Source organism: Sturnira hondurensis, unplaced genomic scaffold (assembly GCF_014824575.4).
Source record: "Sturnira hondurensis isolate 20B ecotype Veracruz unplaced genomic scaffold, ASM1482457v3 Scaffold0014384, whole genome shotgun sequence".
NCBI lineage: Eukaryota > Metazoa > Chordata > Mammalia > Chiroptera > Phyllostomidae > Sturnira > Sturnira hondurensis.
Genome location: NW_028087015.1, coordinates 36901005 through 36915173, shown reverse-complemented (window position 1 = coordinate 36915173; position 14169 = coordinate 36901005). Strand labels below are relative to the sequence as shown.

The 14169-nt window shown below is 48.3% G+C and overlaps 1 protein-coding gene and 1 long non-coding RNA gene across 2 annotated transcripts in view; one reads left to right on the top strand and one right to left on the bottom strand.

The window, feature by feature from the left end:
• The window catches only part of RAI14 (retinoic acid induced 14), a 127024-nt gene extending 120505 nt beyond the window's left edge, over positions 1-6519 (bottom strand). Inside the window, exon 1 of the mRNA XM_037063146.1 lies at positions 6323-6519. The gene's annotated coding sequence lies outside the window, so the exon portion shown is untranslated. The remainder of the gene's footprint in view (positions 1-6322) is intronic.
• Positions 6484-8576, top strand: LOC118998761 (uncharacterized). The gene is made up of 2 exons (XR_005068939.1): positions 6484-6799; positions 7855-8576. It is a non-coding gene; the product is annotated as an uncharacterized LOC118998761 (long non-coding RNA).
• The last annotated feature ends 5593 nt before the right edge of the window (positions 8577-14169 follow it).

Genomic DNA, 14169 nt, shown 5'->3' with positions numbered 1-14169 from the left:
CTAAAGATACCAACTTGTAACAGAGAACACGTAAAGATCCTTACAGACAAGTAATTACCTGATAAACAGCTATTTTTATACTCAGCTGAGCTGCTGAACTACAGACAGAGGTGGGAGGTCTCCATGTTCTGAGCAAGGATTTGGAAAAGCAGAACTTCTAGACTCTCAGATGTTTCCCTCACCAGGCTATCTCTAAATGATTCGGATGCCCTGCATAACAACTCTCTCTAAGCTATAAAAAGTGAAACACTACAATTCCTCAGGGCAATGAGAAACACTGATAATGTAATAAAGGTGAAATCCTAGGACACTTGCCCCAGCAAGGCAGGAACGGGGCAGGGAGGGCAGGAGATTCCATTCTGGAAACCACACACAGAAGCGGCTCCGGCCGCGGAGGCGGCCACCCACGGCCGAAGCAGATATCACCAGGATACAGTGTGCAGCTCTCTGTGTCTCTTTTGCCACGGTGGACACAAACACCCACTTGCAATGTAACAAGAATCAAATGCGCTTTGTTCCGAGGGGTGTGCACTTCAAATAATCTGGGGTGGTTTCAAAGGGGAGGAAGAAAGCGCGCTTGTTGTCCAACAAGGCACCGCAGTAATACGGCCGGCCGTCAACAGATTGGCCGAGAGACAGGCTTCGATGGGAGGCATTTTGAGGAAATCTCTGTCTGGCTTTTAGAGACTCTAGAAGAAAAGCAATAGAAAAAGTAAACAAAGAGCGCACCCAACGTGGTATAAAACTCAATAGCACAGAAAGAATCTAATGAGGAGTTGATCAAGATTGCTGATTAGACACATACATGCTGTGGGCAACAGAAATTTTTTTTCTTAAAAAAAAAAAAAAACTTCTAGGAAACCCTGGATGACTTACAGATACTCGGTTACAGTTTCTATGCCTACATGTTGAGTAGTTTTTTCCAATTAAAAAAAACTCATAGAAATGTTAAAGTTTTGTTCTCAAAATAGAACAATGATTTAGTGCCCCCCCCAAAAAAAACTAAGAATTAAAAAAATAAAAAGATCCAAGAAGGTTCGGAGCACATCTGAATCAACTTTCACGTGTGATGAACGTGGAACGGGCCTGAATCAGATTCGCTCGGAGAGACAACAGCAGGCTCTCAGCCCACTCGACCAACCCAGCCCTGCAGGAGGACCTCCCGCGGAGGCTCAGGCAGGGCCTCGGGGCACTAGCACAGGCTGTGGCTGGGCCCTGCCCCTGCCTTTCTCTGCCTTTCTCTGCCTTTCTCAAGGCAGGAAGAAAATGCAACCCGCCGTCCATGAGCCCACTGACTCACAAGTCCCCACGTCTTCTGGGTGGTGGGAAGAGGTCACTGTGTGTAGGCAGCTGCTCCTGGCTGCAGTTTGATGGGGTCATAACTGTCCACCTCAAGTTAGGGGCTCCCTTTCATCTTTGAAAAATGATCAATCACTAGTATGTCAACTTTCATGGGACACATTCCAATTACATAAGCCTTCCTGTCAAACTAAGAGTCTTGGCCCAGAATTTGTTCACTGACTGACAAAGCTTGACAGATTTGTTTACGTGGTTCTCACTCAGCAGATGCCAAAGGCCTGGGTTCCAGATTTTTCTCTGATTTTCACATAGCTGCTCAATGCCATCTGCCTCAACTGGGACTCCCCACTACAGGCTCCTTTCCCCTATGACCCATTTAAAATATACCCAAGAAGCCATCAATATACATAGCTTTGTCAATTCCTATATTCATCCTGCAAGATAGAGACAATTCAGTTGGCTTCTATGGAAATAACAAACCACACTGTAACACTGAATGCTTTCAGAACTGGGAGTTAAGGACCATTCATTCTTAAGAGTATTCCTACGTACCCTTACCACATGTTGGTTGCTCCCGGATCTGTAGAGCAAGGTCATCACTTCCACACCCACCCCGTAAAAATACCCTCACAGATGTATGCACAAAGTCAGGGCACAGATGAGTGTTCCCCCTGCAGCAATTCAGAGAAATATACCTCTAGTCCTAGAAATTCCAGGAGGTCGGCACTGCTTCCGAGAGGCCACTGCTGGCCCATCTGCACCAGTGCTATGTGGACAGGAGAACCAGGACCCCTTTCCGTACCCTGCACAGTTAAAATGCTGGAAAGCTGAGTTACTGAGAAAGGAAAGATGGCTGCACTTCCAAGCATCGTGTTACTTATATTGGCCTCTGAATTCGGGTTTAGGCAAATGGTGGCAGAAAAAAATTCGAAGACAAGTGTTTTAAGGGATAAGTCCCATGCATTTAAATAGAGTGCTTTCTTTATCAGATGCTGTAATTTCTATCCACGTGGAACCTGTAAATATGACTCGGGGCCTTCAATGACAGCATTTAAGACACCCAAAAGGGAAATTCTAAGTAGAAAACCACATCAAAAAGCATTATATTCATTCGACAAACATGCGACCTTATGTCCACATTGTTCTAGACACCAGGGATATGTCAGTACCAAGAGACAAAACCCTGTTTTCATGGAGTTTCTAAATCTAGTACGAAAAGACAGCCCACTGATATAAACTAGAATATGGGCTCTGCACCAGTAATGCCTGCTTGAGTGTGGTTGGTAGGGTAATAAAATGGGTATAATGACTTATAGTTTTAATATTTTATTTATTTATTTATCTTTAGAGGGGAAGGGAAGGAGAGAAATATCAATATATGGTTGCCTCTCATGAGTCCTCTGCTGGGAACTGGCCTGCAACCCAGGTATGTGCCCTGACTGGGAATCGAACCATGATCTTGTGGTTCGCAGGCCCACGCTCAATCCACTGAGCTACACCAGCCAGGGCCTGACTTATAGGTTTAATTTGAACCCTTCACTTAAAATGTCACACAGTGTGCTTGAGTGTGATACTGTTATGTTACAGAACTATATGCTTATGATTTTGTAATACAAGATTTTGTAATAAAAAAGGGGTGTTATTTGTGCTGGACTCTGTATGTGGCAAGTCAGAAGGTCACAAGTACCACAGTTGAAAGGAAAGCAGAAAAGAGAATAAGGAGCATTGGATGGGGGTGGCCAGGGAAGGCCAGCCGAGAGAGAAGGTGACGTCTGAGAGAAGACCTGAGGGGTCGAGGGGCACAGACACGTGGACGAGGGGCACAGACACGTGGCCGTCTAGGCGAGGGGTGGTTCAGACAGTGGGAAGACAAACACAGCGGCTCTGAAGCAGCCATGTGCCGGAAGGAGCCATGCAGGTAAATGCCTTAAACTGTTTCCAGATCAAGGGATAACAGTTCAGGGGCAAAATGTCATTAACACGGCCATTTTCCTAAACTCCTGGCGCAGGAATGTGCCTCTGTAAATGCTCACTCCACCCCCTGTCTCACCAAGGAAGAGACAGCGGAGGGTTGAGGGAGTCATCTAAGGTGTCAGCTGCAGTCGCCGGCTGAGAAAGGCCTCCACGCCAGAACCCCGGAGTCAGCCCCACGGTTTTCTCTCTCCTGCTCCTACGTCATGATTGAGGTACTTTTCTCATTTAAAAAAAATTTTTAAACAAAACAACAAAAGAATCCAGTCAGCTAACATAATCTTCTTAGAGCTACAAATGGATGGCTTTAGTTTTTCATTCAACAAACAACCAAGCGTGCCCTATATACACCCCAAATATTTGTTGAGAAATGAAGTAATAAATGTAGTGTGACCTAGACCCCACTACCCAGCCATTAATTGTGTGTGTAACAGAGAAACTTGTGTCCAGGGAAAAATGTCTTAGATGTTTATCGAAGCACTCTTTATTATAGCGGAAAAGTAGAAACGGACCAACTGTCCTCAGTAGAAAAGGTGTAACCGACAAAGTGAGAACACTCTCGTTTTCTCTTGGCGAGGGAATGACTATGCCCTGACTTATTCATACAGCGGGGTTCTCTGTAGAAGCTAAAGTAAGAGCTCTATGTACCTCGAAATCATAATTGTAAAAACTGCATGTTGTATGAGTAGAGAACTATGCCATGTATGTAAAATGCTAAACACACAAGCTCACGGACAGTTTGTGAATAGGTAATATCCAGAAGTATCGAAACATGTTTGGAAATTTTATATATGAACTTCACATCAGTAGGTACCTGAGGAGGGGGGATGGGTAAAATGTTTCAGTTGCAGCTTATTTCTATGAGGGGATATAAAACAAATATGGAAAGATTAGTATCTCTTAAACATAGGTCGTATGGGGAAATGGAAGCCTTACTACATTCTCTTTTGATGTATATTGTAAATATTTCATACTTATTTCTAAAGGAAGGATGAGAAGGAGACAAAACACCTCCATCACATTCTATTAATTCCACAGTTGTTTCTTTAACCTCCAAACCTGTTTCTTCACCTTTATAACGTGAGTGATACCAAATGCACCTGCCTCAAGGTTGCTTTGAGAAGTGGCAATTCGGAGACAGAGCTTCATTGTCAGGTACACTACCAGTGAGCAGGACGCGATGTCATGCCCCCACTGACTCTCCAGGGCCTAGCATTCACTCTTTTCATTCAATTTTACAGGTAACAGTAACAAGGTTTTTCAACAGGTCTGTAATCACCAGCCGCACCCCCCCACCTCCCCCACCCCCACCCCTGCAAAAGCCATAAAACAAATTTAAAGAATGTACATGATACAAGCAATTCATTATTGAAGCATCTCAATGAATGGAAATGAAAAATCCCCAACAGCCCAGCATGGGACTGCCTCTCCCCATCCACGTTTGCAAGCCGTGGTTAAAAATGATAGGAACTGGATGAATTTCCTCACGTGAAATCTATCTTACAAGCACAAGAGAAAAAAAAAACCATGACACTAGCCAGGCATGGTTAAGAAAAGATGATCGGATTACACACATTGGTTATAAAACTCCCAGGGACACCTGTGAACAGGGACCTGCAGACTGGGGACAGCAATCCAAATCCGGCCTCCCGGTGATGCATTGGGTCTTCTCCAACTGGGTTCGAACCTCCAGTAGTTGAAACTCCCCTCACTAACATGAGCTTTTGCTAAGCCCTGAGCCGTAAAAGCAGCTCCTCCCTCTGCTAGACTCTTAGAGTCTGAGATGACATTCTCCAGGGAACTGGCAGTGTTTCCTCATCCCAGGGAGCTTGGGATTCTCCTCCACCGGAAGGAAAAGGCAGATCCGTCCAAAAGACCTGTGCACCTGGGCCACGGGAAGCCGCCGGTGCAGGTGAGCGGCCTGGAATCCGCAGGTCTAACCCAATCACCACTGGAAAGTTGCGCTGAGTTGGGCTCCTTAAAGGAGCGAAAACCTGGATTTACCGCCCCAGCCTCTGGGAGGTCTCCAGTAACTCCTGCACTTTACATTGGCCTCCGTCTGCCCCGTCAGCTGCCTCTCCATATTCCGAGCTCCCTACCCCCCACCCAGGCCACTCCACAAAAGAGGGGTTGCGAGATCCAAACGGAAAGGAGTGCGTGAGCCAGGGGTTGGCTGCTGAGTCCTGCAAAGCGCAGAAATTAAACCGCGGATACAAACCTGCCAAGCCGGCAGCAAAGGGAAGGTGGGTAGGGAGGGTACACACCCTCCCGGGCAGAGGCTGGGGTAGATGGCGGCCCGCGCGCCCCTCTCCCAGCTCCACATTCTCCCTAAGTCCCAGCTGCTCCGAGTCTGCCCGAACTCCAGCATCCCTCCTTCCCGGCCGCCCTCAGACCTGCGGCGGGAAAAGGACAAGGAGGACCGACAACGGGCAGCGGGAGGCAGTAGCAGGCCCGGGGTCGCCTCTCCTGCAGGCTGGGGCCAGCCGATGGGCTCCTGGAGTCAGAAATGGAACAATAGCGGACCCTCGCTCGCGGAGCCACCCAGAGTCTCCCGCTCCCGCCTTCCTCCTCAGCTACTCCAAGTTCAGCGCGGAGGCGGGTCGAGCCGGGCAGCGGAGACCTGGAAGAGCCGGGCGGGCCGGGCAGGTGGGACAGGGTGCAACCCGAGGGTGCACGCAGCACGCCCTGCCGGGGGCCGGTCATTCATTGCCGCCCGCGCTCGCTCCTCCGCAGCCCCGCGCCCTGCCCGGCTGGCCCTCGAGTCGGAGCCGGTGGAAGAAAACCCCTCTCCTAACTTGGCTCGGTCCTCCCACCACTCGAATCCCAACCATCCTCCTCTTCCCCGGTCCCCAAATCTGCCCTCCGCAGACGGCTGCCGGCCGGCGAGGGACTAGGGAGTGGTGGCGGGACCCTCGCTGCCACCGCTAAGCCGCTCCTCCCGGCACGCCGTCCCGGGCTCCCGTCGCCGCCAGAGCCCCAGACACAAAGGCGGGGACCGGAGCCGCGGACCTCGCTCCGGGGAGCCTCCCAACTCTCGGCGCTGCGCACTCACCCCATCCAGGAGACCGCAGCTGCTCCCGGGCCCCGCTGGCTGCGCCACCCCGCCCGCCGCTTCCCCAGGAAAACGCGGCCGCCGGGCTCGCTTCCTGCCCGGCTTCCTGCGCCTCGGTTCCTCCTCCTCCTCCGCTGCGGGGGTCAGTGGGCGCTGCGGCTCCGGGGCTGGACTGGCGGGGCGGGGGCAGCGGCAGCACCACCACGTGGCCGCCCGGCGCCGGCCCCGCCGACCCGGATCCCGCGGGAGCGGGAAGGGAGGTGCTAACCATTCCCCTCCCCTTCCACCCCGCCGGGCCCTAAATTCCGCGAGTCAGGTGACCCGGCCAGGCTCTCCGGTCCCGACCTGCGAGAGTTGCCCAGGACCCAGCAGCGAGCCCTGGGCGGCGGGGGCCTGCTCTTAGTTTTGCGTGGATCGTGGGACCCTTCCCCGCGGATGTGCTTCATCGTCATCACCTGAAGTTACTGGAAAGGACCGGTACTGTGATCCCCAGGCTTAGGACGGAGGGGTTCCCGAATAGTATTCCTTTCCAAAGTCACTTGTGGTCGTGGGAGCGTTACTGATCCAGGCGCCTTCTAACCAGAATCAAATCGGTTATATTTTCCAAAGTGATTGAACAGAAAATAAAGTAGATAGAATGTGCTCATAGTCCCTGGACTGAACTAATTGGAGTGACTGTTTTCCTACACTCCTCAGGTGACAACAGAAAATAGCGTTCAGTCGCCTGGGCTGAGCGGTATGAATGCGGGGCCCTCGAAGCAGTGCCTCTAAGCAAAGGGGGTAGGTGCGGCCCTCCTCCCAGGACCCCTGCAGCCTCTCTCCCTTCCCCAGCAGGCTGAGACTAGCGTTTGAACGCGATGGGCTCCCTTAATTCCAAGGATTTCAAAGCCTTCCACCTGCTTCTTTAATTTGGGACGGCCTCTTCATTCATTGTAGTCGTGCCAACTAGCTTAGGCTTAAAAATTCTTTATTCATCAAAGCCCCCTCCATTCCCGGGTTAGTTCTGCATTCTTTGCTTAGGGCAGGAAGCTTCCTGGAGTAAGTAGGTGGTATGAGTCCTTTCTGGTGGGAGTCCCTCTGACTCAATTGAACTAAAAAAAAAAAGCGATTACAACAAAAGTAAAATTCACCTGAACAGAATTCAATTCATTGCTGTAATGTCTTAGCAAGATCTTATCTAAGGGTCAGACTTTATCTACCCCCATCCCCCAGGCCCAAACCCCCTACCAGCCAAGGAAACAGCCTGTCTTAGCTTTAACTGGTGACTTATCAAGTTACCAAACAGGGAGCAAAAGCTGTGTAACTACCTACGCAGGTAGGAAGTTACACTTCACTTCCTAAATCACACATCAGAGATTCCTTAGGGAAGTGATGAACAGCCAGTTTAAAACAAGATGCGTACTCCTCGTCCTGTCTTATCCTAGTCAGATGAAGTCACCCTCTAAAGGCAAGGGGAGCCGGCAAACGTTTCTTTTGGTTTAGTGCTGGCAATTTCTACAGCCCGAGAAATTGCTTTTCTTTGTGGTTCACAGTGATGGTGCACTGCAGGGTACTGGGGTGGGCAGGAGCCACGCTGCCACTTAGGAGTTTTCTGTTCTGCTTCTAGCAGGTCAGTCCCTTCATTCAAGCAGGGCAGCGGGAAGGTGGGCTGTGAAGTGTGGTAGAGGGTGTGTGCCATGCCACCTTGGAAAGTTGATGCACGTATATTCTGTAGCGGAAGGAGTTAAGCTGAAACATCAAACATTAAACAATCATTGTGTAAGGCAAGGTCATCAGCATTTTTTAATTCAGAGCAGGCATGTCTCCTTTTTTTCTCTTTTATATTGCGGGGGTCCTGCCCCTGCAGCCATCTGTCTCTATGAGCCTACTTGCCTGTGTCAGCTTGGGGTTTGTGTGGCTTGTGTCTTTTTGTTCTCCTTAGTTCATAAACCCCCCATCTAACATCACCAAGTCCAACTCTGGACAAAGGATTGTTGAGGAGGAAAAGACCATTATAGTCAGTGCGATGGGCCAAGACTGTGTTCCAGAACCTCCCGCCCTTGAAATCAGACCGCAGCTGAAGTTCAGTCTCCAGCAGGGGGATGGGGCTGGTCAGGAATGGGGCTGAACAGTCTTCTCCTGGTTTTTTGGTTTGGGGGAGTCTCCCTCCCTCCACCATGCCCCCAGGCCCTTTGGAAATGCCCATTGGATTCAGGATACACTGAACAACACCCTTGGTTGGAGACCAGGCCCAGGTAAAAGTGTGTGAGAGAAGGAAAAAGGGCTCATGGACAGGGACAATCTGGTGGTGATGGGGAGGGGGGGGGCGTATAAGGGAACAAAGTGGTAATGGAAAAAATGTAATAAAGATTATATATTTTAAAAATAAATAAACATTTAAGGGACAACTTCAGAACAGACATACTATCTAACCTGCATGAAGTTGGTAAAAAAAACCTTTTGGGGGAGAAATGCGTGTTGTTTGTTGCTGGAGGAATGACACCAGTCAAGGCGACTGGTGTGGTACGCGGCACTCGGAGTGGTCGGGGCAAGGGCCGAGTTTCCCAGCCCCACTCTCTTACTAACTTGCCGTTTTAGCTTCACCGGCTATTTGAACCTTTCCTGGTCCCACTTTCCTGATCAGTAAAAGAGCACACTGAACTGCATGGCCTCTGAGAATTTTCCCAGCTCTAACATCCGAAGCCCATTCTGTTGGCTTGAGGAGCCTCCGCAAGCAGTCTTGTCCTTCCATTTTTCAGCAAAGCATTGTCTTCGAATGGTTCTGGCTGGTCTCTCTCGCCACACCAATAAGATCGTCAGCTTCAAACAGTGTTGCCATTCAGGACTGAGCAGGGTCTCCAAATGAACTTCATTGATTGGTAGGGCCAAGTTTTCACTTTTGAAATTACATGATACTACATTCCTTCTTTCTTGCTGTATCTCTTGTCAATCTTCCTAGGTTATGAACTTCTGGGTAACCAAAGCTAAGACTTTTGGGGGTCACAAGAAACTGTCCCCAAAGGAGGAAATAGAGGTAAGTATTGCACAAAAGCCAAAAAGGAACCCCCACTGTATTGGTGTGTGAGCAGGGTATCACTGCAGTCTGCTTGGAGGCTGCGTGATTGAGGGGAATGTGGCCACAGGAGGCTGGTCCAGGGAGTGAAACTAAAATACAATCCGAAGGTCGGAGGGAGATAATCTACAGGAAAGAGCTCAAATATTTATAGAAAAGACACTTTTTGTGTTTTTGTATTTTCTTGGGAATGTTTTCAAAGAGGAAGAAACTATGACGTGGGAGAAATTAATAAAGTAACTTCAGCTTTGCTTTTCACAATTTAATAAGGTCATAGTAATAAAGTAGCCTGCAAACACTGATTGGCCATGGTTTTCCATTTGCCAGGAAGCCAGCAGAGCTTTCTCCAAGGGTAAGTTACTATACTTTACTTCTCGGTGACCCTGGGCATCCATTCGGGGTGTAAGACTAAAATGCTTGGCAACAACACATTCCAAAGCTCTGCATCAGAGCCCTGCTTGGAAGAACATGGCAGAGAAGCTAAACATCTCAACCTTGACATTGCAGACATGAGACGATCTTAAAACTGGTCTATCAACTCACAGGGGAAATATAAAGTCTGCAAAACTGTGCTATCCAGCATGGCGGCCACTAGCCACATGTTAGCACCTGAAATATCACTCACTAGTCCACTAGTCTGCTAAGCTACTGACCACTTGAAATGGCACTCATCCGAATTGAGATGTGTGATGAATGCAAACCACACAGCAGATATTCAAAAGAACAGTTCCCCACTAGTTTTTATACTGATTATATACTGAGATGTTAATATTTTGAATGTATTAGGTTAAATATGTTATTAACACTGATTTCAGTTACTCCTTTTTTTAATGTGCTTAACTGGAAAATTAAAAATTAGTAGCTGGCTTGCATTAGATTTCTCTTGGATAGCGCTGCTCTAGGAGCTCATATTAGCGTCTAACACACATTTAGCATCGACTCCATACCAAACCCTTTCCTAAGTGACACACATATCAACAACAGGGGCCGTGTCCTGAATTAGCCAATCTGGGACACTGTTACACCTGTCACACGTTTGAGAGGAAATGGGGCAGGCAAATTCTAAACCAGCCAAGACACCAGGACAGAAGGCACAAACTAGACCTGTCCTGAGCAAACTGAGATGGCAGGCCACCCTAATGTTAGATCATTTAGTCCTTATACAAACCCTGTGAGTACCGTTATCATCCCCTTTGCTTATGTGAGGGAACTGGGTCCAGAGATTCACTTGCCCAAAGACACAGCTAGGAAGTGCTGGAGTTGCAGCTGCTACAGTCTGGCCTTAGAGCCTTCCCTGTTCACTGCAGTCCTGCCTCTGTGAGAGCTAATATGGACTGAGGATTTTGGTAGATGTAGATGTGATTCCTCACATTTATCTTGTTTTGATAGATGCCAAAACTGGGGTATTTTTTAAAAATTTATTTAGTTATTTTTATGGAAGAGAAGAGAGGGAGAGAAACACCCATGTGTGGTTGCCTCTCACAGGGTCTCCACTGGGGACCTGGCCTGCAACCCAGCCATGGGCCCTGCCTGGGAATCAAACCTGTGACTCTTTGGTTCACAGGCTGGCACTCAACCCACTGAGCCACACCAGCCAGGGCCAACACTGTGTTTTGAATAGATCCAGCAACTGCCCAAATCAGAGAAGCAGAAAGACTGGGGCCAAGCATTGGAGAGTGGGGTGTCAGTTCCAGAGTGATCTTCTCACCCACACTCCGGGTCGCCTCTGTTTGTGCACGACCCTCACAGTGGTTTTATTACTTCTCCCACTTCTGGTGTAAGACTAGTTAAAAAGGAATGGAACCCAGGTGCCATCACTGTGGGACAGAAAACAAACACTGAAAACTCAATCTTGGTGGCCTCCCCTCTTACAAAAGAAACATTTTAAGATAATCCAAATAGGCCTTGTGCTGCCAAGTTGGTTGTTCCCCTCTGCATGTCAGAAATTCCAGAACATACTCTCCCAGGGAGGTGGTGGAGGAGGGTGCCGTGAGGACCCCGCAGACATCCAGGAGGTGGTTAGACGTTACCAACGGGCTAAGAGAAGGGGCTTTCACAAAGCTCCTCAGTCAGAAGCAACAAACTTGGCACATAAACCCACGAGTGTGCCAGGCACAGCTTTTCTTTCATCCTCCGTGGTGGGTCATGACCTTGGCCACCCATGAAAGTCACCTGCCTTTAAAAACCACCATTGTCTTGGCCCCGTCCCCTACAGTACTGACTCAAGTGGTCTGGTCTGGGACCCCGGGGTTGCCACTTTCTGCTCTCTCCCTAGATGATGGGGGCGTGAGGCCACGCTTTAGTGTCTGCCCGTGCCATGCCCAGAGCGTCTGGTTCTCAACTGAGCAGAGGGAGGCTAGGTGAAGTGGGTGGGGAGGCTCTTGCAAGGGCCCTTGCAAAAGTCATTGCTCCAGAATGATTTCCTGATGGAGCGAGACTACACCAAGCCGCTGTTTTTGTTGGCCTGGTCCGCTTGTTTTCTGTTATAGCATTGAACCTGAGCTCTGGGTGTTTTGTCTTCTTCCCTGAGATCAAGTTCTGCCTGTGAGGTATTTTTATTCCTGTTTTTTTCCCTATCCAAAAAGCGCCCCCATAATAAACCTGTGGATGTACTCTTTTTGCTGATGAGTTACTTAGCATCTGTTATGGCTTCTTGTTTATGTTTTTCAGAGGTTTTGTAGCTATTCAGCGCCTGTCATTCATCTCCACTTTTCCATTTTTGTCACTCTTTAAAGTCATTAGTAGGCCACATGCAGTCGAGTGCTTGTTGTTTTCAAAATTCATCTTTCAGCTCTGCGAGGGAACGCATTTCTGAGAGACATTTTCCACAGCAGACTGTGAGTGCTTAAGATATATGACTGCACTGTGAAGATATTTAACAAAATTCCACAAGTCCTCTGTTTGTTTTGCCTTAATACACATTCCTCAACTATCCAAATATGTGCCGCGAGCAGGTTTCTCACATTCAGGACAGAGGTTCTTCTAAGGTAAAGGTACGATTCTTCTGTTGCCTTTTCTTTCAAAGACAGTCCTGAAATTTATTGTTCTAGACTTCCTGTTTGAGCCTCAGAAGGAGAAGATTAAGAGCGTGAACGTGTCTCTGTTCGCCCCGTGACATGCCAGAGAGAGGAGGAATGACTTGGGGGAGCCAGAAGGATCACTGTGGAAGCATTCCGGGGGCAAGGAAGGGCCACAGAGGCCGGCAGAAGCAGGAAGAGGCCATGGCGACTTCCTCTCGTGGGTTCCTAGGACCCTCAGAACGCAAGTGCCGAGAAGGCGAATTGGCTTCAGAGTAATAGAGTGACAAGAGGGAGGGGCCGGTGTTTTAGTGTTAAGTTTATTGAGGCTACTATTGGCCAACTCCAGGGGAGCTTGCCCTGATGAATTATGTAACAGGGAAGGGAGTTTTGGAGGCCCTTTGGGGGAACCAGAGGACTAAATTGGCACTGAGCTGGCCTAGGAAACTGGCCACCAAAAGACCCAAGGGCCAGGGACAAAGGGAGGGAGGTGGAGGTCTGAGTGGGTCTCATATTTGCCTTGTAGACATCTGGGAAGTACTTTAAAGCATTTTAATTGAAACCGTGTACCTTAAGAGGACTCTCCATTCACATCCAACATCACGCTCATTAAGAAATACAAATTGTGAGAACATTCAGGCTGCTCTTTCTCCTCCGGACTTTGGCTCCCTGATCACACTGCCTTCTATTCCGGGTCTGGGCATTCTTACTCCCATGCTCCATTCAGCGGGATGGAAGATGGTGGGTATTTTGGAGAAAGTTGGGAGTGGAAGTGTGAGGCCAGCTCTGCAGAGCACCCGCGAACAGAGAAGCTGCGTATCTGGCCAGCAGTCCCCCCCAGCACGGCCTGAGGCGCGGCTTCTCCAGCCTGACGCAGTTGTTGGCTGCTGGGCAGCAATCACAATGAACTCTCTCTTATTTTCTCTTTGTTTTTAAATGTGGAGTGGAGATGAGAAATGAAAGCATTTTAGGAAGGAGGGAGGGAGGGAGGGGAGGAGGGAAGGAGGGAGAGACCCTGTCGGGTAATATCTTTGGACCCTGACTTCTCCACTTACTCGTTGGGCAATTTCGGGCAGGCCACTTAATCTCTCTTGGCCTTAGTTTCTTCATCAGCAAAATGGGACTAACATCAGTACCTGACTCTTGGGTTATTTTGGAGATTAAATATTTAATACATATGAAGGACATATAATAATGCCTGGCACAGAGTAAGAAGTAAATAATATTGATAATTATCACTAATAGGAGAAGCATAAGAGATGCATAGAATCTGGGGTGAAATCAAATAGTGGTATATAGCAAAATCAACTAATTTAAAATGTCATGGGCTGTAGTTTAAACATTTCTAGGGTACTATTTGCTAAGTCTTATATGGAAACTTTATCGACTAATATATAAGGTACAGCACTGAATACACATAGAAATAAGAAATATGAGATGCTCTTGACCTTGAAGGAGTTCCCAGACTATTTACAGAGATGACCTATAGACATGCATGGACAAAGAATCACCAAAAGCAGACAGCAAATGATTTCATGTTGCTTTCTAGTTCTTTAGCCCTATTTCGTGGCTTTGCGAAGCCGTATTGCCTGGCAAGTTTGTTCTTGAACATGTGAGGCATATAATTCTGCTAAAAAGCTTATGAAGCCATGTATTATGGGAAACAAAATATGAGTAAACACATCCCCACAGATAGAGATTCCTATTTGGATGTGCAGCCTGGATTAGGAAGGATGATACGATACTATGCAGCTTCCACGATAGTAGATAATGTTGCG